Genomic DNA, 25,193 nt, shown 5'->3' on the forward strand with positions numbered 1-25,193 from the left:
CAAGTCAGGAATTCAAGCTTCGACAGTGGCAAGAAGCAGACATGAAATCTGCTTACTGATTTGTTCCCCTGGCCTGTTTACCTTGTTTTTTTGTACAACCCAGAACCTCCTGTCCAAGGGTGACAGCCCACAGTGGGATGGGTCCTCCCATGTCAAGTTTAATTAAATGTTCACAGTCATTCCTTCTAACAAGTATGACAACTAAAATTCTTTGCCTGGGGTTCCTTCTTCCAGACTATCTCTAGTTTCTCCATGTTGTCAAAAATAACCATCACAACTGACCCCCGACACATAAAAACAGCATTATTTAACCATATCTTTTCATTTCAGTTGATCTCATTTTAGTATCACAATATAAACTGTAATATAACATTAAATAACCCATCTTCATTTACACAATAGAATGTTACTCCGTGTTAAAAAACAATGACATCATGAAAATTTCTGGCAAATGGATGGAACTAAAAAAGATAATCTTGAGTGAGGTAACCCAGACCCAGAAAGACCAACATGGTATGTACTCATTTATAAATGCATATTAACCATTGTAGTTTGAATGTATTTGACCACCATATTCTTTATTATTATTATTACTTTAATTTTAAATAGCTTGCTTCACATGTCAATCCCAGTTCCCTCTCCCTCCCCTTCTCCCGCACTCCCAACCCCCCTCCTAGCCTCCTACCACTTCTTTTTACATAGGGGATATCCAGAGTCTGTCATTTCTCTCAGGGCTGGGTCCAGGCACTCCCCTAAGAGTCCAGGCTGAGAGAGCATCCCTCTTTGTGTTATTGACACACAAAGTTCATTTGTATGCCAAGAATAAACAGTGATCTACTGCCCAGGGCCCCATAGGTTTCCCAGGCCTCTTCACTGACTCTCACACTCAGGGGGTCTGGATCATTCCCATGCTGGCCTCTCAGCTGTTGGTCTGGGGTCCAAGAACTCCCCCTTGTTCAGATCAGCTTTGTCTGCTGGTTTCTCCAGCCCATTCTTTGCTCATCGCTCCTCTCTCTCTGTAACTCGGTTCCATGGATTCAGTTTGGTGTTTAGCTGTGGGTGTTTGCCTCTGCTTCCATCAGTCACTGGATGAAGGTTCTAGGATGGCATATAAGGTAGACGTCAAGTTCATTACCAGGAATGGGCCTTTAAGGTAGTCTCTCCACTATTGCTTAGCTTGCCAGTTGGTGTCATCCTTTGTAGATCACTAGAGGTCTCACTGGTGCCAGATCTCTCTTCAAACCTATGACTCCCTCTATTATGGTATTTCTCATCCTGTTATCTCCCTATTCCACCCCCACTCAACCTCTCCTCCTCTTCTCCCCCTCTCTTCTTCCCAGCTCCCACTCTCCCCCCACCTCTCGCCATGTTCCCAATCTGTTCAGGAGATCTTGCTTCTTCCCTCTTCTCTGGGGTACCATGCATATCTCTCTTAGGTTCTTTCCTGTTTCCCAGACTCTCTGTCAGTGGAATTGCAGACTGGCACTCTCCTGATCCATATTTAAAATCCATATATGAGTGAGTACATACCATGTTTGTCTTTTTGTGACTGGGTAAATGTACCACATTTTTCTCTATCCACTCTTCAGTTCAGAGGCATCTAGGTTGCTTCCAGGTTCTGGCTATTACAAATAATGCTGCTACAAACAGTGGAATAGACATCCTTGTTGTATTTGCATCTTTTGGATATATGCCTAAGAGTGGAATTCCTGGGTCTTGTGGTAGATTGATTCCCATTTTCCTGAGGAATCTCCATACTGATTTCCAAAGTGGGTGTACGAGTTGGCACTCCCACCAGCAGTGGAGGAGTCTTCCCCTCTCTCCACATCCTCTCCAGCATAAATTGTAGTCAGCGTTTTTGAGGTTTAGTCTATTTTTGTCATGGCGGGAAGCATGGCAACATGTAGGCAGACATGGTGCTGGAGAAGTTGCTGAGAGTTCTACATCTTGATCTGCAGGCAGTAGAAGGAGACTGCCACAGTAGGCTTAGCTTGGGCATATCAGACCTCAAAGCCAGCTTCCACAGTAACACATTTCCTCCAACAAGGCCACACCTCCTAATAGTGCCACTACCTAAGGGCCAAGCATTCAAACACAATAGTCTATGGGGGACATTCCCACCCAAACCATCAGAATGATTGAATGGGACCAGCAACATTCAAGTAAAAGATACTATTGACTTGACCTTTTAGAAAGTAACTTAATTATTCCTGATGCTGAGGATAGTGCCTGTCCCACAGTTCCTTAATTCACCAGGCATTTCTAGCATCCAATAGGTTTCTACTGCCTGAGAGCCTTCCTTGTGGTCTGGAGGTTGCTTGGTCACACTCACCAATACATTTGGACGTCTAGAAAATTCTTTACCAAAGATGGATAGAAATCATTAGATAATATCTTAATCCTCCATTCCTAGGTCATAATTCCAAGGGAGTGTCCACAGTGCCTTCTGCCCTCCACAGTGGCACACTCATTCATGCACTGTTACCAGCTGTATTTTTGTTTTCTTGTCTCATACTTCTGCTGCCCTATGTTTTCTGAAGTCAACTCCCAGACAAACTGCATCTAATTTTGTACATCAGAGTCTGCTTTTGCTTGGGAGGGATTTTAATTAAGATGACTTCCTAAAGCCTCTCATGAGAACTGAATCTCCCATATCCTAGAAGACTGTGGGCATCTCCCTTTCTTTGTAATGAGATTTCATGGAGTATAGGATTGCCTTAGACTCACTATGGAACTGAGGATGAACTTAAACTCCTGATCCTCCTGTCTCTACGTCCTGAGTGCTACAATTACAGCTATGTACTGCTACTATCCCATATGCTTTGGAACCCACAGATCCATGTGTATTGGGTGAGTACTCTGTCAACTGAACTCCATCCCATGAGAGCATTCCCTTCAAAGGATTGACCTTGAAGGATGTTGACCCACTCATGAATGCCTAATGTTCAGTGTTCCTTATTTCATAACCCTTTTAAGATTCTAATCTCCCATATGACCTACAGCTGTGATTTATAGACTCATCCCTGTTTATTTTATTAACTTTAGAACCTTTGCACTAAATTTCCCCACTATGGGATTGACAGCATCCTGGTTTATGTCCCAGCTAGATTGTAAATTCCTTGTGGGTAAAAGCAGGCTTTATTGGGCACAACTAGTACATGTCAGTGAGAGGATAGCAGGAAATATTGTGTGATGTGGCAAAAAGCTTCACAACCTTTGTAAATAACCACCACCAAAAATAATCATCAGACTCATATTCATTTATTTTAAATTAGAAAGAGGTATAAGTATTGGAATCATAGTTTATAAACCACTTAGTGACCACGGAGCCACTGAGAATTAGGACCTGAAGAGTCAGTATGTAAATTCCTCAAAACTCAGATTGAGTTGTCTTAGTCTCTGTTCCATTCAATTGCTGTGAAGAGACACCATGACCAAGACAACTCTTATCAAAGAAAGCATTTAATTGGGGGTTTGCTTCTTTCAGAGGTTTAGCCCATTATCATCATGGCAGGGAGCATGGCAACTTGTAGGCAGGCACGGTGCTGGAGAAGTAGTTGAGAGGTACACCTTGATACATAGGCGCACGTGTACACGCGCGCACGCGCGCGCGCACACACACACACACACACACACACACATACACACAGTTCCACTTCCTGGTGACCAAGTATTCAAATACATGAACCCATGAGAGGCATTCACATCCAAACCACCACAGAGTAAATTAGAAAAACAAAATCTCTCTGTTTCTTTTGCACATGAAATGAAAGCTGCAGCTTGCCCAGGCCCCTTTAACGGTGTGGCAGCAGACTAATGCCTCCAAGGGATCCATTCTCCAGTCCTCACAAGCTGTGACCATGCCACTGCACTAGACAGAGTAGTGGAATTGAGGTTGTTGAGTTTGGGATTAGATTATTTTGAACTATTTGGTTCTGTGTCATCACTAGGGTCTTTATAAACAAGAACAGAAAATAAGAGAGAGTCAGAGAGAGATTTGGAGATGCTGTTTTGTTAATCCTGAAGGTAAGGAAGGTGCCATGTGTTGGTGATCACCAGCTCTCCCTAGAGGCTGGAAAAAGAGATTGTTTCCTCTAGAAAGAATATAGCCTTGCTGGCACCCAGATTTTAGTCCACTCATGATGGGTTTCTGGCCTCTAGACTTCTAAGATAATAAATTGATGTACCTGCTTTTTCTCTGTCTTTGAGACAGGATCTCATGTAGATATAGCGTGGGATGACCTTGAATTCTTGGTTCCCCTGCTTCTGGCTCTCAATTGCTGGAATTATAGGTAGGTACCAACACACCCATGAGTTTTTGTTTTTCTGAAGTTGGGGAGGTCACTCTATCTGAGTTTTGAGGAATTTGTGTACTGACTTTTCAGGTACTTTAAATTCCTGTATGTTTAAACCACTAACTCTGTGGTTTAAAGCACCCACCAGAAACTAGTACAGACAGAGCAGGTGTTCTGAAAGCAACGTTATCAAAAGCAAGGCCTGGCATCCTTCTTTGGCTTTTCTTTCAGGCACCAGAGGACCTGTTGTTCTGAACTTAGAAAACCTTGCATGGAAAAGAAAACAAGTCTACCTTGGATATGAATAACTTGATTTTTGAGACTTGAGAAATCTCAGAAAGTAAGGCCATGGCCAACACTTCCACAACCAATAGCTCCAAGACAGGTGGTAGTTTCCAGAGCACTACTTAGACAGCCCTTATAGGCCCAGAGCCACTGTTCTGAGGAACAGTGGGCCAGGAGAAAAGCTTCATAGAAGGCCATGTCCAAACTCCAACTCCTGGGAAACAGAAAGATGTGTGGAGAGGTAAAAAAGAAGCAGCAGTGATTGGGGCAGGTGACTTCTGGGAGTGGTGATTGGGGCAGGTGACTTCTGGGAGTGGTGATTGGGACAGGTGACTTCTGGGAGTGGTGATTGGGGCAGGTGACTTCTGGGCAACTGTCCTTATAGTTACCAACCTCCTCTTTACTGACACTCTGGGTAGAAAAGGTCACTGGGTGGCTGGCCTGTACACTGGAAGTTGTTGGGTAGCATGCCTGGGCATCCCAGAAACTGTCAAAATTGTCTGCAGACAATTGTCTGTCACATGTCTCCCAGGGTTAAAGGAGTGAAAAATCACCTTGAGTTGTTGAACTCTGGATCAATTCTGTCACCCTTATCAGGGACAAATAGAAATGAAAACCGAAGTTTCTGGTTTTTTTTTTTTTACATTTTTAAATCAGGTAAAAATGGGTGCAAGCCACATATGTAAACTTTGGTAAGTACATTCACAACTTGCATAGCCATGAATACTATGTAATCCCAGAACATCTTCATTAATCTCCAGAGGATACCTTCCTGATAGGTATGGGTTAGAATTAGAAGTTAGGCTCTGTTCTAGGAAAACTCTAATTTATTTCCTGTCTCTGCAGATTTTCTTATCTGACACCTCATATAAATGGAATCATGCATTGTGTGCCCTTGTGAGTGGCTTCCTTCACTAGATTCAGTATTTGCAAGGGTCAATCCATGTGAAAATGTCTACTGTATTTCTTTTTATAGCTGAGTAAGGGTGTCCATGAATTTGACGCATCTGTCTTAGCCATCAGGACATGGGCATCTGAATGACCTCTCCTCAGTGACTAATTCTGGGTGAGCATTCACACACTAGTTTTAGGCTAGACATGTTTTCAGTCCTCATGGGCAAATGTCTTGGATTATAGCATTTGAGAAACTATTATTCTTATTTTCAAGTATACCTTTTAAAAAATATTCCCATTAAGAATGTAATTGAGAGTAGTACAAATGCAACTTTATATATTTTGAAGGCATTTTTGAAAATGACAAAGACACAGTGAAATTAACTTTAATAATATTTTTGAATTCAATCTAATCATATTATCTTAATATGTAATCCATATAAAAAGTGTTAACGAGTCTTCAGAGTGTAGCATTTTATTTTATACCCGTAGCCTGCTTTAATCAGATGCTAGCTATTCAGTTGAAAAAACACATGATTTGTTTCAATGACCAGTTGAAAGTATACATTTATATATCTAAAATGTGACAAGCCTATTTAAAAATTTTCTAAGCAGACTCACACATGCCAGTGCTTTAAATTTACATATACATTAATTAAATTTGAATAAATTTTCAGTTCAGTTCCTTTGTCCTGTAGGCACATTTCAAATGCTTGCTAACTATGTCTGGCCAGAGGCTGCCGGATCACACAGCCCAGCTTCATGATTTGTTTGTTCATTTTTGTTTCTGTTTTTGAGACACGTTCTCTGTAGCTCTGGCTACTAATTGGACTAGTGGTTCTCAGCCTGTGGGTAGCGACTCTTTGGGGTTGAATAACCCTTTCACAGGGGTTGCCTAAGACCATTGGGAAAATGGATATTTTCATTACAATGTATAACAGTAGCAAAATTACAGTTTTGAATTATCAACAAAAATAATTTTTATGTTTGGGAATCATCACAGCATTAGTAAGATTGAGAACCACTAATTTAGACCAAGCTGGCCTTGAACTCACAGAGAGCTACCTGCCTGTCTGTCTCCTGAGTGGCATGATCAAAGGCATGTTGCCAGCATGCTCAGATGTTATTGTGATTTTTAAGAATGATCTAGTACTTCAGGTCCCCAGCCTCAGCTTTATTTTCTCTTCTGCAGCTGATCTCCTCCCCCTCTTTTTAAACGAGTAGACCTTATCTTCAGAGATAGCTTTCGTTTAAAGCAAAACTGTAGAAAGTACAAAATGTTCCCCAGAAGCTCTTGCTTCCTCCCCACCTTCTCCCTAGGCACAGGCTCCCCATCCTCCTGGCCAGTGAAGCCACACATCACAGTCATCCAGGGTTCACGGTTCTCCTCGGGGCTCACCCTGGATGCCGTGAATCCTGTGGGTTTAGCAAGTGTGTAAATACCGCAGAGCCACATTATGATTTGTGCTTCTGTTCTAAAGGAAAGGACCACTTCCTATGCATGCCTCGCCATGACCTACTGGTTTTGTGCAAATGTCAAACGGCAGCACTTGTCACTGAGGTGCCTTTGGTCTCTTATCCCTTGACTCTTGCAGATCTTATTTGTAATGACCAGCATGGGCTAAGGCAGCCCTTGATGCCAAGGCTTAGGTGTTCCAGTTGGCATCCTGGCAGCCCTGCAGCTTGTTGGACAGGCTCCTCTCTGTCTCCTATATCATTTACAAAAACAACATGCCACCCTGCCCTAGGGCTGTCTATCAGGTTACCGGCAAGCTACAGGACAAAGGAGGACACATTCCTGTCTACTTTGAGGTCACAGGTTATTGGCCTTGGGGTGTCATGTGGAGGAGAGGGTTGGGGATAACTTTTGTCCTGAGTTTTTTTTTTAACATGCCAAATGATAGAAAGTGTTTTGTTGTTGTTGTTTTGCTTTTAAATTTTGTTTGTTTGTTTTTTGAGACAGGGTTTCCCTGTTCAGCTCTGACTGTCCTGGAACTCACCCTGTAAACCAGGCTGGCCTCAAACTCAGAGATCCGCCTGCCTTGCCCCAGAGTACTGGGATTAAAGGCGTGTGCCACCACTGCCCAGCTGTTGTTTTGCAGAGGTGAAGAATTGCAGCACGGCGCCCCTCCCTCCCTCACCAGGGACAGGGATCTGCAGTTTCTGGGCATCATGCAGGAGACTGCCCTTTCTCTCCAGGGGCTTGTCGCCATGCAGCTTCTGCCTCAGCAGGTCTGAGGAGGCCCGGGGTGTGTTTCTAGCAAACTCCCAGGGATTTCCAGTGACTGTGGCTTGAGTAACAAGGGCTTAGGGCTTTCCCCAGAAAGTATTTAGCCTGTCCTTCCTCCCCCAGCCCCCAGCTTCCCCCATCACACGCAATTGCCCAGTCACTAATCAGAGCTGACGAGCAATGAATGAGTGGCAATATGTCCCGGGGACTCTGCTAAGCCCTGAGCTCGGGTTAGCTCATTTCATTATCTTAACTGCTCCATGAGATAAACCCTGTTCTTATCCAGGCTCTGGGCTGTGGCTCCTGCTTTGGGCAGACTCCTTCCTCGTCTCCCTCTGACTTCAATAGCATCCCCAGTTCCATTTATGTCTGATCCTTGATTCGCTTTGGAACTAAAACTCATGAATGAATTTTGTCCTCTGTCACGAAGGAGACAATCTGGGTGGCAGGCGTAGGGGGGTTTGTATTTGACACTTGGTACCCTTTCACTGTATAGCACTATAGTGTGCACATACTGGATTGGGGTGTGCTGTGAGTGCTATTTGCTTTTGCATTGCTGTGATGACATAGCTGACAGAATCCATGCAAGGGAGGAGCAGCTTGTTTTGGTTTATGGTTGAATAAGATTTCAGTCCATGATGGAGAAGGCAGGGAAAAAGTCATGGAGGAGGAAAAACACAGGGGAGATTTATGAATCAGGAAGTAGAGAGAGGCCAGAATCAGGGGTCGGGCTAAACTCTCAAAGGCCTGTACCTAGTGATGTTTCCACCATCTAGGGCCCACAGGCCTCCAAAATATTGTCATCTACTGAGGAACACACTTTCAAAACGTAAGTCTGTTGAGAGTGTTTCAGCTTCAACCCCTAAAAGTGTATATTACTCATTTGAGTAAATTTGACTAGTTTCAAAAAATAGTAACAAAGCACACAAAAGCCCAAGCCTATAATACTCACAGTTAGAACTGTATCCAGTGTCTGGATCCATTCCCATGGCCAGCACGGAGGGCAGGGGTGATGAAAGAGGTCTCGCTGGCCACGAACCTCACATGTTCGGGAATGTGCAAAACAAGGCCGTCTGCAATTCCCCATCAGGTAACAAATGATGATACTGCCTTGTTGGAGAGGAATTGCAGAGAGTAAGATGCCTTTTAGTTAAATGTTCAGGTAACAATGGCAAAGAGCTTTGTTTGAGGCCAAGTGTGACAATGTCCTCCTCTCAGCTTGCCACGGGTCCAAAATACACACCACTTGCTCATCTTTTGTGATACTACATATTAATAAGGAATGGAAAACCATACGGGATATGAAAATGTTGGTTGGGCGTTGGTGGTGCACGCCTTTAATCCCAGCACTTGAGAGGTAGAGGCAGGCGGATCTCTGTGAGTTTGAGGGCAGCCTGGTCTACAGAGCGAGTACCAGGATAGGCTCCAAAGCTACACAGAGAAACTCTGTTTCTACAAGCCAAAAGGAAGAAAGAATTGTTTGCATGTGGGCATTGTGAGTACCCAGATGTGACTCAAATATCAGTGCTATCCCCTTAATTTAAGCTGGCTGCTGTGATCCTAAAATCTTGAGTTTGAACCACACTCTCTAAAACAGTGGTGGTCCATTCTTCCAGATCCACACACTACGTGGACCTAATTGCTAAGAAGAGTTTATAAGAAGGGGCTTGGCCACAGACACTGTTTACTGAACAGATAAACTTCCCATGGAATTAGCTGCATCTGTAAAGAATGCCCACGTTAGAGTATTAAGTGGCTTAGGGGAAGGGAAGGACCAGTCAAGATGGAATATGACGTGCATAGAAATAATAATATTAGGAAGGTTGGAATAGAAACTGGTAGGACCTTGCTGAGCTAAGGAGTGGGAAGAAATCCAGTCAACTGTTGAACAAGAGTAAGACACTATCAACTCTGTCCACATGCCTCTGGACACCACCACACAGCACCCAAAGAAGCCACTCTCCCCATCATCTTCATTGACCTCACACATGTACACAACTGTAGAGTCCTACCTTGTTCTTCTAGGTACAGTTAAATAATTAACAAAGGAAATTTAGGCACCTTTACAGCAAACCACACAGAAGTCATTGGAAAAAAAAACCTTGAGGGAAACTCAGGTGTAAGCATGTTGAAGGACCGTTCGAGCCACACCCTTTGCAGATTCCACAGAAAGTCACCAGAGTTTGTTGTCCATCCTGACACCCCCAGAACATGGCAAGGTGCCTAAGCACTGTCTGTGAGCTGTGGGGATGCTGAGGTCGCTGATGGGAGGTGACTGTTGTCCTGACCCACTTGTCTCCAGGTCTTCTGACTGCTGCGCTTTCGATGCTGCTCCATGATGCCCCATGTTTCAAGGCACCGTGCAACCATGTCCTCAGAGGGCCTTTGCTGTGTCACACAGCAAGGTCTGGGAAGCTGGGAGCAGAAGCATCCCTGGTCTTTATTTTCTCCTTTGTTGTCAGGTCACTGATTTCTCTCCTCCCAGGATAGTGCTCTCTCTCCTCCTTCCTCCCAGGATAGTGTTCTCTCTCTTCCTTCCTCTTAGGGTAGTGCTCTCTCCCCTCCTTCCTCCCAGGATAGTGATTTCTCTCTCCTTTCAAGTCTCCAGACAAAGTGTTCTTCCTCTTTACCCTTTGCTCATCCAACAGACACTTACTGGCTACTCAATAGGATTAGAACCAGTTAGTTGTACTGCTAGGGGTGGGACATGGAGAAGAAAGAGAGATTTTGAGGACACAGGCATGTCCTGCTGCGGCAGCTCGTGATGCCCACTGCTGGCAGAGCAGGACAGGAAGCAGCGCGGGGTGCTCTTTAGGAAAAGCCACTGCAGGCCTCCTTCCCAGCTTCTTTAGGTTGCTGGCGGTCCTTGGTGTTCTGTGGCTCCTAGCTGCATCCCTGCATATCTGCTTCCACCCTTACTAACATGGCCTTCTTCCTCCTGTAAACCTGTCTGGGCTCAGATTTCTTTCTTCTTATGACACCAGCCATTGGATTAGGGACTAGTCCACTCCAGTGCGAACTTATCTTCACTTGATGACATCTGAAAAACTGCATTTCCAAATTAGGTCATGTTCATGGGCTCTAGGGGTTAGAATTTGAACACATCTTTTGGGGACTGCAATGCAGCTCCCTCTCCATCTCTTCAGCTACCAGCTGTACTTAGGCTTTATCTTATCTGGGCCATTGTAATAGCTTTCATTTCGATCATTCTTCTCCACTTGTCAGAGAACGACTGCTGAGCCTAAGCCTCAACCGCATCCCTAGACAGAATGTAAGTTCCAAGAACATAAATTTTCCTGGTGACATTCTTTCTCCAGAAAAGATGCTTACTATTGGCAGTCAACTTGACAGGCTCTAAAATCACCCAGGAGACAAGCCTCCGGGCACACCTGGGAGGTGTCCTTTTGTTAGGTTAGCTTCTGAGCATGCCTGGGAAGGATTCTCTTGGTTAGGATGAGGCAGACATGCCACCCTAAAAGAGGGTGATGTCATCCCCTAGACTGGGTCTTGTGAACGTGAAAAAGAGGAGGGTAGCCAAGTGCAAGCGTTTGCTGCTGCCTTCTTCCTGATGCTGGGTGCAATATGACCTGCTGCTTCAACCTCCTGCATGACTTCCCCACCATGATGGACTGCACCCCCAAACTGTGGGCCAGAACAAACCCTTCTTTCCTTAAGCCACTTTTGTTGAGTATTTTGTCACAGCAACAGGAAAAGTAGCTGATACACTCGGACAATGCCCGGAGCACACAGGGGTTTCTATGCGTATTTGTGAAATGAAAAGATTGTTAAATGGAGCCGCACAATCAGGAGATTGACCCATTCTGCATCTCCTCCCACACACTCGCCCCTTTTGTTTTCCCAGAACTAGGATGACTTCTGCCCATGGTGTGTCATTTCCATCTCAGTGAAGCAGTTACTCTGTAGTACAGTCAAGTGCTTCCTCAGTCAGGATGGAGACAGGCTGAGTCTGATTCATCTTTGAAGGTCTAAACAAACACAGGGCTTACCCCTATTGGTTGGCTTGAACTCTCAATCTAGCTAAAGAGTCAAGACAGAAACATGAAAAGCCATGTTCCCACCCCCCTCCAATTGACTGCTGCCACCACATCTGTCGAGCTGGGGAAAGGGGTAAGGGTTGGGGTAGGAGGTAAAATTGCAAATTCTGTAAGTTCCCCTTTCTGCTGATGTTTGAAAATTTATCTTTCTGAGTCAGCACAGGTATTTTGATACTGTCTTGAGCTGTGGGGCTTTTTTTTTTTTTAAAGTGATGGTTTAAAAACAAGTGCTTTCACATTTACCATTCAACACATGGGGTTGAACAGGAAAATAACCATCATAAGAAACCACATAGCTCTTCATCTCTTAAATTCCTACTTTGGGGTTGAAATCAGAGGACTCTCTGTCTATCTCAGCAGCCGGGAAATGTTAGCATGGACACGCGTGGCCTCAGGAGTGTCTCGTGCTGACCACAGGCTCTGGAAGGCTATGCTAGTAAGAAGGATGGTGACGAGGGGCAGGTTCTGGCAGATTCCACTTTCAAGGCAGTCTTTGGTGTCTGTAGGCCCAGGCCTCACCTCTAGAGGAGAGAAGCTGCTAGAATATCATTCTAGACTTTTTCCTTCTCAAGTTCGCATCGCCCAATGCAGTGACAAAGCTTCCCTGCAGGGTGGGGATGGATAAATGGATGTGAGGTAGGATTTGGTTGGGCTGGCTGGCTCTGAATAGATGGTAGGGGGTTGAAGTATCTGCTCCAAGTATATGTTTACCTAGAATCTTAAAAGGGGGAACTTATTTAAACGATAAGATCTCTGCAGTTATTATTAGTCAAGATGAGGTGATGCCGGGTTAGAGTGTTCACTAGTTCCAAAACTGTATCCTTCCAAGAAAGGAGGGAACAGAAAGAAGGGTGCTATGTGAAGACAGGGGTGGGGTTTGGAGCACTGCATCTACAAGTGGGGGAGCTAGCAGATTGTGGGAGCTATTGAGGCCAGAGGAGGCAAGGAGAAGCTTTACTTAGTACCTGCAGAGGGAGCACAACCCTGGGACCATGAGGTTCTAGATTGGTTTCCAGAACAGAGACAATAAATGTATGGTGATTAGAGTTACCACGGTGTTCATGTGTTACGGCAGCTTTAGGGGAACTATATAGTCGCTAATGGTATAAAGAGGTCATAATTAGACACACACACACACACACACACACACACACCGCCATTTCAGCTCTAGAACTTTCTCTTCTAACACAGCTCAGGATGCTAAGGTCACCATGGGAAGAGGAAGAGTGATGATTGGAGTTTTATCAGGGAAGAAATAATAATGGTGTTGTGCTGTGAAAAACGAACAGGGCCAAACAACCTGATTTGGGGCTTTGGTTTTGTTAAGCAAGACAATAATAAATACTCTTTCCAGTTGGGCTACAGGACTGTGCAGTTTTCTTCCTTCCTTCCTTCCTTCCTTCCTTCCTTCCTTCCTTCCTTCCTTCCTTCCTTCCTTCCTTTCTCTCTCTCTCTCTCTCTCTCTCTCTCTCTCTCTCTCTTTCTTTGTAACTCAGAAAGTCTTACCTTTGCAGGATTACAAAGTGAATGAGTGAGAGAGAGAAGATATGGCAGAGTGCTGGTCCTCCCCTTGAATGTGTTAGGAGGAGGGATTAGACAGAATCAGAGGGGCCTTTTGGGTCTTGGCTTTATATTTCTTGGTATCAGAATTGTTAGCACAGGCTAAGGGATGCTGTGAGGACAGGAGAGTTACCCTTACTTCCTCTTTGAGATGCAGGAGCTAGTAGCCACATGTCTACCAACTCACGGAGGGGTAGCAGAGTAGCATGTGGGAGGCTAAAAGCAACCCCATGATGTCCGAGATAGTAGATCAGAAGGATTAATTAGAGGAAAAATGTGTTCTTTTCCGTGCATTCATCAAACACCTGCATGTGATCTGGAGCCCTTGAGGGAGACAAGACCGGTTCCAGAGATGAAATCAAGGGGTCACATGTATGTATGCCTCTGAGACACAAAAAGTGAGAGCATTCAAGTTATCACATGCAAGCATCACTTCACTTCAATTTTTGCTCAAGGCACCTAGGTACTTTCTTATTTGTTCCAAAGTATTTCCCCACCTACCTGCTTCCCAGAAACTTCTTTGTGAATCATTATCTGTCTTTCCCTCCACAAAGGGGCAACTTGTTTGGATGGATTTACCTAAAAGGGCCTCTAAATTCTTAGTGTTATCTATCTCCTCTATGGTCCTGTCTGGGAATGTAGCTCAATAGTGTTTTGGTGGCATGCCCTAGGCCTTGGCTAAATCCCCAACACTGACTAAAACAGACATGATGTGCAAAGAGGGCTGATGAGCAAAGGAATCAAAACCAGGCTGGCGAAACCCACAGAGGCAGCTGACCTAAACAAGGGGGGGGATGCATAGACGCCAGACTGATGACGGAGAGACTAGCATGGGACTGATCTAGACACCCCCCCACAACCTGGGTGTCAGAGAAGAGGCCTCAGCAATCTATGGAACCTTGGAGAGTAGAGCAGTATTTATTCCTGGCATACAAATGGACTCTGGAAGCCCGTTCCACATGGGATGTTCTCTTAGCCTGGACACATGGGGGAGGACCTAGGCCCTGCTCAGGATTATATGACAGACTCTGAAAATCCCTCATGGAAGGCCTTACCCTCCCTGGGGAGTGGAAGGGAGATGGAGTGGGATGGGTGGTTGGGAAGAATGGGGGCGGGGGAGGAGGGGAAGGAAACTGAGAGTAATATGTGTAAAAAGTTAAATAATATATATATGTACATATACATACATACATACATATCAGACATGATGGCTTATGCCTGTAATTCCAGCATTCAGAAAGTGGTGGCAGGTTGATAAGAAGTTCAGGGTCATCCTTGGCTACACAGCGAGTTTGAGGCTAACCTAGTATATGAACCCTGCTTAAACAGACAAGTGTGTAAGTGTTTTAACCCTGACTCTTCAGCTGCCTCTGCAAATCCGTGCACATCTGGATAGCAAGGGCTATCCCTCAGGGCTGATGACACAATGGTGCTGCTGTTCTGATGTCTTCTTGGTGCTACATATTGGGAACCTCAACTGTCCCTGGTGCTTCACAAGATAAAGAGAACAACAAGAAATGTCCCTGTCTCTCTACTCAAAGCAGAGCGCAAGGCTTCAACTTGGGCCTCTGAGAACCAGAAAAATTCAGCACTAAACTAGCAGTAAAGAAGTAATGTGGTTCCATTATAAGATACACATTAGTCAAGACATGCCATCCAGGGGGATGTTTCGTCCAAGAGGGAGATCAGCGTCTCGATGGGGATTCAAGAGAAAGGGAGAGGACGGAAGAGCAGAGAGAGTGAATGAAGCTAGTGAGCAAGCGAGTGGGAAAGCCAAGCCTTGTGTCAGCAAAGAGACACTGGGCCAAGACCAGACTGGATGGCTGTTCACCCATTTGGAGTCATTCTTCATTACCCACCGTGTGCCCTGCATCAAGTTCTGTCCTCCTTCCCGAGGGTTTCAGTGTCCCAGGAATGTCCCTGGTATCTGCTGGATAAAGCTACCTCAGAATCTCATCAGGCTCAACCACACGTACTGTGACTGTTCTACCTTAGGACACATGGTCTGTTTGTCAGAAAAGCGCATATGAGGTCATAGGACCCTGCTGTTGACCTAATGAAGGAGACATATGGTCTGTATCAAGCCCAAGACCGCATGTTCTTCTCATGAGGCAGGCTACCTATCTCATATTTGTGTTTGTACTCAGATTTTCCAAGTGCCGAATGGCATCTGTACTGTACACTTTGAAGCCCACACTGAGTAGGCAAAACACACGCATAGTAACTGTGACAACTGTTTCCTGTTTCTGAAGTTTACAAGAATTAGCTTTGTACGAGGTATTATTGTCAGTGTAGTACGGTAATTGTCACTACCTTGGTTTTGGTTTTGCTCAGACCCTCGACACTGTAAAGAGGTATTGATTTGGAAACATTCTCCTAGAACCTGAATAAGATTTAGTTTTTCCACTTGTTATCCAGTATCATATCTGCAATGAAGTTTCGACCTGTGGGAAGTAAATACTACTATTTTACTCAGCAGCCCACAGCTTGGATTCACTCTGAGGCTCTTTGGCCCTGTAGGAGGAGACTTGTGGACCAAGGTTGTCTGAAGCCCACTGAGATAGCATGTGGCTTTCTTATTAAATTCAAATTTTCTGACAAGCCATAACTTCCCTGAACTTTCCAAGCAGTCTGTACCCCACAAAGAGTGAACAAAACTGGGGTCCATGGCCATTTCTCTTCCATTCTGTGACTGTGGTAGTTTTTAGTGGCTCTGGACCTGCGGCCTCCAGAACACAGCAGGGCCAGCATTAAGACTGTCTGCTCAAATAGATTAGGAATGAGCTGAGGCTGCAAATGCATGCAGGAAGGAGGAGCAGAGGTAAGAGGCAGATCTAGAAATGAAGTACATGCCCGGCTCTCACCCCTGCTACAGCCCTCAGGCTTTCCCAGGCATAGCTCTCGGCCCCAGACGCTCATTCTGGGATGGGTAACATGTTGCATCCCTCATAGGTGTAAAAAGAGATTAGGCCTAGAAGCAAAGAAAACTGGCTTATTTTGTTGTCTGCTTACCAGCAGGGCACAAGACACCAAAACTGCTGTCACCAAGAGGAAAAATAGACTCAGGGATCACGTGGATCTTTCCATGTGCCAGTGGATCCAGGACTAAACAGGGGTTCTGAGCTCTAGCTCTTTTCCCTTTGCCTTGTTAACCTCCTCATCCAAGTCCTGTTCCCCTCCAGACAGAAGAAAACCAGACAAATCCTGAATTCTGACTATAGAGAAGTACCGAGTGTAGTTAGCCCTATGGTCCCGCAGGCTTGCATTTATCCCAGAAGGCTCACCACCTTCTCTTCCAGTGAACCCCAGGTGGAGGAAAATCAAGAAAGGAAAACAATGGCTTTTCTTTCTTTTCTTTTCTGGTGTATGTGCGTGTACATGTGTGTATGCATTTTGAATGTGTGTGGGCCCACATATGTGTGGAGGTGCATGCCCACATGTAATCAAGTGTGGCGACCAGACACAGAAATTGTCTTTCTCAATTATTCTCCATTTTCTGTACTGTTACAGAGTCTGTCACTGAATGCAGACCTCATCAAAGTGGCTAATAGCCAGCTTGGCGTCGGGATCCCCTGTCTCCACCTTCTGAGTTCTGGGATTCTAGGCAAGACTCCATGCTCACTCTGATGGGGATACAAACTCTAATCCTCCCTCTTTCACAAAAGCTCCCCAGCCTGCTGCTTTACTGACCCATCCTCAATGAGACTGATGCTCTCTCTTCTTCTTCATCTTCTCTGTTGGGAAAGGTATACATGTCACCTGACAATCCAAAGCCCTCAAGTCCTACCTTTGGGTACCATTTTATCAACATCACCTGGATTAAGGTATTTAGCAGAGAGCCTTCGTGTATTGAGGGCTACACAGGGCTTAGTGGCCAGCAATACAAGTGGTCCTAACGCCACTCACATATCATGTAAGAAGCACAGTTAACACAGAAAGCCGCTGGTTTGTACTCGAGTCACACCACATTCACAGGCAAAGACCCCACTGCACATACAGAGTGCTACAACTTGAATATATGTGAGTCACAGAAATCCCATCCTCTCCCAACAAGAGATCCGATTTACAAATTCTGTAACTTTCCCAAGAAGTCAAGACAGGAACAGTAAACACCAGCTGGCTGGAGATTTGTCTCCTTGGGGAGAGAGTGAAGAAGGACCGTGGAAGGGACTGCAGGGTTTGGGATCTGGTTTCAGGACTAAGGGTTTTTAACTGCATCACCTAAGACAGTGACCTCCACTTCACTGTGTACTACTTTAGCATTCAAAGTCTTTAAGTGAAGCCTCTTCTGGGCAAACAGGCAACACCTAAAAATAAACTCAAGGTCCTGAAACATTCTGGTTTGCCCTTAAGCTTTCTTTGGCTTGGGACTGGGCTGTCTATTTTCAGTTTTGCAGCCCTGGGTGGTATGGATTTGACCTATCAAATGACAAATGGCCTAATGACACTGGGCCAGTCATGAGGCCACAGTAGCCTGGTTATGGTAGGGGGGACTAGGGACAGTCTCATTTACAGATTCCTGGAACCACTGCGGAAAAGGATGGTGTGTAGACAACCCCCAGAGAACATAGTGCTATTTGGACCAGGTCCAGGTGGGGACAGAACATTGAAAGCACACTAAGAGAAGAATGAAAAAGGAGTTGGAGGAGTCCATCACCCCATGGTAGGACACGCTGGTGCCTCATAGTGCTGTCCTGGTAAAGCAGGTGCCCAGGGCTTGGTTCTCCTGGCCCTGTGTGCAGCATTTGGCTTTGACAACCATGCTGATCTATCTTCTCATATTTCCCTGTTCCTCCTCCCTGACTCTACCTCAAGTTCACCTTGCTTTGGGTCCTTTTGATCCTTTGGCTTGTCTACCAGGCCCTTGAGTTCTCTTCCTAGGAGCCACACCCCCTGTCCTTTGTGACTCTATCCTTCCAGCTAATCTCTACCAGGGGCTGCCCGGAGCCTCTGGAGGACTACATGCCACCTTCATCCCTCAATAAAATACTCTCCTCACACCCATCAGGAGGTTTTATCTGTCAACAGAATAATAGTGACCTAAACGTAAGGACCCTGTTTATCACAAGAAGTCCAGGAGCAGAAGGTGTCCTTGTTGTTCTGGTCTATAAACCGCTCCCCTCCAGCTCTGTCTCTCTTCTTGCCCCACCTGCCAGTCCTAGCTTTTCCTTCTGGTCACCCCAGGACTGGAGTATGACAGCTGTGATAACAGGTTTCATATTTTGACTAAAGAAAGGAGAGAAAGAAACAAGGTTCCTGCCAGCATTTGTAGCTATTGTGGTTTAGATGTGTCCCTCAAAAGTTCATGACTGGGAAAGTTAATCCTCAAATTCATTTGTTGTGATATCAGGAGGTGGGGTCCTTTGGGAGGTAATTATAACTGATGAGGTCTTAAGAGTGTGGAGAGCAGAAAGAGACACACTTGCTGCATCTTGATACTGTGATGCCCTCTGCCATGTTATGATGCCCAAGAAGTCTCTCGATAGGTTCTGGGTAGATGCTGGTGCCACACATTCCTGGCTTTCCCAGACTCTAGACCCAGAAGCCAAATAAGCTTCTTCATAAATGGCCAGTGCTAAGTAATTTTTGTGGCCACAGACAATGGACTGACTTGTACCTTATATAAGGAAATCAAAACTTCTACAGAAATCCTGCGGTGAGATTCTCCACCCACCTGATTAGACAAACTGACCTGTTGATCCCATCAGGCAGTGTAGGAGTCTGGGAGGGTCTATGGCTTCCCAGCCTCTATAGTTGGAAGCAGCAAGAGAGAAAGGGGTTGGGGGTACTGTTTAGTCAGCCAGCAGTTACCATACCTGCCACTGAGCAGGACAAAAGATCCTTTCAAGTGCACAGAGGTGTGCAGGGATTTTTCTCAGAATAGGTACATACAGCATACTGGCACAACCCCTGATTTTTGCATGGTAGGAACTGTATCACTAGAGGTGGAGGAGAGTTCAGGGCTGAGCAGCCCCCAGAAATACTGTTCCATCCGTTTTGTCATTAGCACGACTTGCCAAGAAGCAATGGCTTTCCCGTGCACACCTTTGTCTCTGGGTTGTAAGCTAGTCAGAGCAGGGATCTTGCCTTGTACCCTCTGTTGTTAGGGACTCAAATTAGCATCATGCCCTTTGCTGGCATCTAGGACAGTGCCATTAATGGTGGGAAACATAGCCTTGAACATCACGGTGTGTGGACAAAGAGGTGCACCTGTCCCCTGAGACCCACAGCGGACAAACTCAGGAGGCAGGATTTGGGAAAGATAAACAAGGGAAGCCAATGTGCTCGGGAAGAGTTTCTGATGCAAAGTGCTCTAAGTTTTCAAGCTTAATTCTGCTTTCAAAGGGGGGTTGGCAATGTCTTTAATTTTAGTTTGCCATTTTTCTCTCCTCGGGTGCATTGCTTCAGCAAAGCTGCTTGTGCCCCCTTCCGTATGCTAGGCTCTACAACTCAGGAGTGACTATCAAGAGTCCTTGCTCTCACCTGTGGAGAGGAAGACAAGTCTTCTAGCCATACTTCATGTCAGAAGGATCACCTGATGTCTAAGTGTCTCAGAACTCGTGAGTTCTGGGTTTCTATTAAGGGGAATTTCCAGCCTTTGGTATGGTTGGGATTGTTCTAACTCTGTAGGAGGAAAATCTGGATTTAGCCAGGCATGGTAATATCAACTCCTGGGAGGCAGAGGCAGGAGGATCAGGAGCAAACTCTTCATCTATGAGACCCTCTTCAGCTATATAGCATGTTCAAGGTCAGCTTGAGTGTTTAAGTCTCTGTAATCAAAGCAAGAAAATAGGAGAGGGTGGAGGGGAGAGGAGAAAAAAGGAGAGAGGAGAAGATAGGAGAGAAGAGGGAGAGGAGAGGAGGGAGAGGAGAGGATAGGGGAGAGGAGGAGAGAGGAGGGAGGGGAAAGGAGAGTGGAGGGGGAGAGGGAAGAGGAGAGAGGAGATGAGAGGAGAAAAAAAGGGGAGGGGAGAGAAAGGGAGAGGAGGGGAAGGAAAGCTGGGCTAGGGCTGAAGGTGAAGCAGTGTAAGGCTCTCAGTTTGATCCCTGTCACTGGGGGAGAAACAAAGCCGGCTGGGAAAGGGCTCAGTATCCGGATAAGCATGGCTTGAGAGCCTGGCTGTACAGTTGACTCTGGAACCTAGGGGAGACTTCTGACCCCTGAGCATTGCTGAGCTCACGTCATCCCCTAACACGTCTCAGCTCTGAACGTATCCTCATCACATGGCCATTGGTAGTGGAATCCCATCAGACGCCTTTGAAGTGAGCATAGTGTTAGGCTTTCTCAGCAGAGATGAAGTTGAGGAAGAAGGGGATGTCACTCTACATGAGTGGCATAGATAATGTGGTGTGTGGTCATCATCGATTCTGTCCAGCTCTGGGTCCAGTACCTGGTCCATCCGTGACCTTCCTGCAGCCTTCTCTGTTTGGGATTCGGGCCCTAAATGGTCCATCCCAAAGGACTCATGCCTGTAACAACACATGGCCCCCTCAGAGGCCATACACAGCCATCAGAGGCTAGTGCACACAGAGAGACAGACCCTTCCGAAGATTTCCCACCTGCCACACATGGCTCGCACAGTCTGAGGTCTCAGTCTCCACACTCACAAGCGCCTGGACTCCACTGTACACACATGCCCATGCCTGAACTTGGATGAGCTGTTTGTTGATTTCCCAGCAATTCCATTCCAGCTCTGGCCTGACTATTCCAATGAACTTCTGTGCTATCTGGTGGCCTGACCATCTCAACCTAGGGCTGAATCCCATGCAAGCTTGTCCTTCTCTGTCACCTCCTTCATGCTTGGGCACCAGAAATTTCCTTTCCATCTTATAGTGTTCTTCCATTATAGCTAAGAACCGTTGCATCATACTTCCCTTACAGGGTCCACTGTGTGGTTCTGTCTCCTGGTGGGGGTCAAGCTATTCACCTACCAGTTAAAGGAGGCAAGAGCCTTTGTAGAGCTCAGGGCTTTATTTACGGGGGCTGTTCCATTTCCTCTTTGCCTTGTCTGCCTTTTTTTTTTTTTACCCAAAACAAGGAAAGCTAATGTCAGTGTCTTCTGGGTACTGGGCAACATGCCAGGTACCTGACAGGATGGTGCTGACGCTCATGTGGCTAGCCTTAGAGGACGAGACGGTGGGTCAGGGTGGCTCGAGTGGTTACCCGGGTCCTGTGTAGCAGAGTGGATTAAGCTAGGGCTAATTCCAGGCATCCTGTCTACATAACAGGACAGTCATAAACACCCTCTTTTTGTTTTGTTTTGTTTCCAGACAGGATTTTTCTGTATAGCACTGGCTGTCCTGGAACTCACTATGTAGGTTAGGCTAGCCTTGAACTCCCAGAGATCCACTTGCTTCTGCCTCCCAAATGCTGAGATTAAAGGCGTGTGCTGCCACCACCACCACCCAGCTAAACACAAACTCTCTTCATTTTCACCCAAATGAGAACAACTTTACTACATAACAACTCTCCCTCTCTACCCCAGAGTTTTCAATACCCCATCCATTCCATAATGGATGCAACAAGCAAGCAGATCTCTATTTGCTGGATTTCTTTCCAAACGACAACTAAGAAAGGTCTGACCCACTGGGAAGGTGTGAGCCTATGCGTTTCCTCTCCGAGAGCTGGCCTCTGGATGGTAACTATGCCTTAAAAGAAATAGGGAGTGGTCTGTTCAGATTCCACCCTCCGAAGAATCACGAGGTGTCTGCCTTCTTCATAGCAGGGATCACAGGTCTGCACTACCAGGCATGGCTCAGGATGCCTAGTTCTCTGTTAATATGGTCACCATCCATGAGTGGAGAAGAACCAATGGTATACCTTATAGGATTTCACATCAGAGGAGCAATCTTCCTACACAGTTTCTTACCTGAAGTTAATTCGGAAGTCTGGCATTGTTACGTGTTCACTAAGGTTCTTCAGGTACTTAGAACATTCTGGTTCAGATTATGACTGCTGGGGACTGAACCTGGGTTCTCTCCCAGAGCCACAAGCACTCTTAACTGGTTCCCATCTCCCCCTCAAGAAAGATTTATTTTTCTTTCTTTCTTTCTTTCTTTCTTTCTTTCTTTCTTTCTTTCTTCCTTCCTCCCTCCCTCCCTCCCTCCCTCCCTCCCTCTCCCTCTCCCTCTCCCTCTCCCTCTCCCTCTCCCTCTCCCTCTCCCTCTCCCTCTCCCTCTCCCTCTCCCTCTCCCTCTCCCTCTCCCTCTCCCTCTCCCTCTCTCTCTCTCTCTCTCTCTCTCTCTCTCTCTCTCTCTCTCTCTCTCTCTCTCTCTCTCTCTCTCTCTCTGTGTATACCCTATGTGTGTGAGAACCTGCATACTCGGAGCTGGAGTTGCAGTTGGTGTGAACGACCAGACATGGGTGCTGGGAACTGAACTTGGGTCCTTTGGATGTGATCTAAACCACTGAACTGTCTCCATCCCCAGTGAGGTTTTATTTTAAAGCAAGCTGGGGGAGGGATGAGCACATGGGACCACCTACCATAAACATCAAGGAGTGCTGCAACACGGCTGGGGATCAGAGTTGCTTGAACTGGGACATCCTTGTCCCATCTTCTTGCTTATGTAATCCTGGGGCTTGAACCCCTAGCCTCACTATCCCAGGCTCTTCTTTTACCTTTGGTTTTGAGCAGGACGAAGTTGCCCTGGCCTAAACCTCATGATGTAGCCTATGCTGGTGTTGAACTTGTGATCCTTCTGTCTCAGTCTCCTTTGTAGAGCTTGGACTGCAGGCCTGTTCCACAAGGTCAGTTCCAGATGTTAGTTTCTTTTTAGAATAAGCCTATTGCTCTGTTGATGTAGTAGTCATCCAGGTGGGGGTAATGATTAACAATCTAAACGAACCCTTTGGAAAAAATTGCAGGATACTGGGCAACAATTCTTCACACAGAAGCTACTTCTAGAATGTCTATTGATATTAATGATTCTGTGATGATAGCAAGACCTTGCAATAAGGGACTATCGTGTGTGGGACATAGGTGGGGGGGGGAGACATGGGAGGAACGTAGATGTGGCACATCGGTAGGGGATATGGGTGGGGGACATGAAGAACATGAGGGGAAGATAGATGAGAAGGGACATGGGTTGGGGAAGATATGTACGGGAAGGGACATGGGTGGGTAGGCACATGGGTCATGGGAGTTCCGGCAGAACAGAGGCCCGAGAGGAGGGTGTGGTGTTTTCACGGGGAGGTTTCTACAGTTCTCCTTTCTGACCAGAAGCTGCCAAGCTTTCTGTGCTTAACAACCTGGTAGTCTGAGCCATAGCTCTTTGTAAATATCTGAACGGAAAGAGCAGATGGAAAGAATACTCTCCACTTGTTGTAGGTACTCAGTCCCAGGGAGGAAGCCATCCCAGTGGGGTTGGGGGGCAGAGATTGCTCATGGCTGTTTCACAAGTGCTGTATTTCATCTGTTATGAAACTTGTGCCCACTTCATAAAAGCCTCTCTCCTCACTTCCTCTAAACTATTTTTGCTGTTTTACATTTTCTATCTTAAAATGATGATTTGCAAAAGGGATTGAGAAAAAAAGAGTAGATATGTCCTTAAGAATATGCCGCCAGTATGTAGCATCACAAGTAGCAGAAGCAGGAATATCTTCCTTTTTAGAAACACCAGTATTTGAACGAATGAATGATGTTTATGGTTCGAGCCCCCTGGCCTGCCTTTCTCCCTCTCTGGTACAGACTGGCATGTGGCCCAGGCTGTCCTCAGTCTCTTTGTACAGCAGAGGATGCCTTGGAGTCCTGATCCTCCTTACTCTATGGATCAAATTCTGGGATTACAGATGTTTACCACCACACCTGGCAGAAACCTCCGTTCCAATAATAAGGCTGTCCCTAAGTTCAAAGTGAAACCCTTGCAAAGTCATAGGTTCCAGAGGAGCCCCCTTTGGTGCATTTGTCACCCACTTACTCTTTCTTTCAGCACAGAGTCACGGAGCGTCTACTGTGGTCTTATTGCCGTTTGTGTCTTGATCACACACAGAATGGGCTCTCTGTGAAGACAAGCCCTTGCCTGCCACGTCTCCCTCGCGTGGAACACTTCTTAGTACGCTGGAGGTGCTCAATGACCATTGGCAGGATCTGTAAATAGTTTTAGTCCTTCTGGAGTTCATATTAAATTTCTTCATATTTACTTTGCCAATGAAGTCCAAGTTCAATGGACATGAGAGAAGCTTAGAAGAAAACTAGAGACGGATGACTGACAGGCAGCGAGCACCGTGGAGCACGGCAGTAGGTACAGGAATTAACTGTGAGGTAGAAGACCCAGGCTGCTGTGGAGTTTGTGAAGATGAGCCTCTGGACTGGAACTTCCTGTGGGAATGAGTGTTTCAGGTCCATCTTGTTACAGGCTGGGAGAGTGGCCGCACCCCTACTAGCTCTCTGTCTCCCGTGCGTTGGAGTAGGGCTCTACAAAGCAAGAGTCCTGGGGCGAACATGGAGTGGCTCACCAAGAATTACTGCTGCCCCTCTGGACTGATTTGTTTTGCTTTGAAACAGCCAAAGGGCCAGAAGTTTTAAGAGACAAGAGCATGGTCAAAAGCTTTTTCTGCTTAAATAATATGTAGACTCACACAGCATCCAAACAATGCTGAGAGGGACTCAGTTTTCAGGCTGTAGGGTTCCCCTTCCTCTTTCTCCTCTCCTCCTCACCTCCTTCTCTCCTTTCCCTTCCCTTTCTCCAAACAACATAAAAAGTCATCTCCTACTTCTTGAGATTGTGGCTCCTTGCCCCAGAACCTCATTGAAAAGTCCAGATTTTTTAAAATCTCTTCTGAGACAGAAATGATTGGCAGGGCTGGTGGCCAATCAAATCTCCCTTACTCCCCTGGAGGCGGGCTTGAAGGACAGGCCTAGCTCTGCTCTTTTC

At 46.0% G+C, this 25,193-nt stretch overlaps 1 protein-coding gene across 3 annotated transcripts in view; it reads left to right on the forward strand.

Annotated features, from left to right (window-relative positions):
* The window catches only part of Alpk2 (alpha kinase 2), a 124,106-nt gene that overhangs the window by 54,411 nt on the left and 44,502 nt on the right, over nt 1-25,193 (forward strand). The gene's annotated exons all lie outside the window — the stretch shown is intronic.

Source organism: Mesocricetus auratus, unplaced genomic scaffold (assembly GCF_017639785.1).
Source record: "Mesocricetus auratus isolate SY011 unplaced genomic scaffold, BCM_Maur_2.0 Super-Scaffold_6730, whole genome shotgun sequence".
In the NCBI taxonomy this organism is placed as follows: domain Eukaryota; kingdom Metazoa; phylum Chordata; class Mammalia; order Rodentia; family Cricetidae; genus Mesocricetus; species Mesocricetus auratus.